Source organism: Rhincodon typus, chromosome 14 (assembly GCF_021869965.1).
Source record: "Rhincodon typus isolate 14 chromosome 14, sRhiTyp1.1, whole genome shotgun sequence".
In the NCBI taxonomy this organism is placed as follows: Eukaryota; Metazoa; Chordata; class Chondrichthyes; order Orectolobiformes; family Rhincodontidae; genus Rhincodon; species Rhincodon typus.
The window spans coordinates 43,788,194-43,789,325 of NC_063345.1; positions in this window are offsets into that span (position 1 = coordinate 43,788,194).

Sequence of the window (1,132 nt, forward strand, 5' to 3'; positions counted from 1 at the left end):
TGCATCATAGCATTAGTGTGATTGATTACTGTTGCTATCAGACATGCTTAAGATTGCTTGGGAACAGGGTCTGAACTTCACACAAAAGGCCAATGCTTAATGTCCCCCTCCCTCACAGAATGAAACATTTACTCCATTATCTTTGGGTCTGGTGGCAGCCATTTTCATCTCTTGTTATTTGGATCACGACGGAAGGAAACAGTGGCCACATTTCATGCTGTGAATCACTGACTCAGCGTCTCAGTCTACGTGATCCCTCCAAACCTACACTCCCTTATTGGTAAACCGCCTCATCAACCACAATGTCTGTCTTCGATCTTCATGGTATTTAACTGTTCATCTCATTTTACCACGAGCCCCAGAAATATTGAGTATTGCAGCAGTGCTGATATGCTCTAAAGTGTAGTATTGAAGCGTAGAGCTGTCTGGCAAGTAGAATGGAGATATACCACAGAATGAAGTGAGCCTGATACATGTTCAATGCCGACATGGAGTCATAGAGTCCTACAGCACAGAAATAGACCCTTCAGTCCAACTCATCTGCACCAACCAGACTCCCAATCTGACCTGGTCCCATTTGCCAGCAATTGGCCAATATCCCTCTAAACCCTTCCTATTCACGTACCCATCCAGATGCCTTTTAATTGTTATAATTGTACTCACCTTCACCACTTCCTCTGGCAGCTCATTCCATATACATTTACAAAAAGAAACAGATTAAGATTTAGAGATAGTAGGAACTGCAGATGCTGGAGAATCCGAGACAATAAGGTGCAGGGCTGGATGAACACAGCAGGCCAAGCAGCATCATAGGAGCAGAAAGGCTGACGTTTCAGGCCTAGACCCTTCATCAGAAAAGGGGGAGGGGAAGGGGGTTCTGAAATAAATAGGGAGAGAGTGGGAGGCGGATAGAAGATGGATAGAGGAGAGGATAGGTGGAGAGGAAACAAACAGGTCGAAGAGGCGGGGATGGGGCCAGTAAAGGTGAGTGTAGGTGGGGAGTTAGGGAGGGGGTAGGTCAGTCCAGGGAGGACGGACAGGTCAAGGGGACGGGATGAGGTTAGTCGGTAGGAGATGGGGGTGCAGCATGAGGTGGGAGGAGGGGATAGGTGGGAGGAAGAACAGGTTAGGG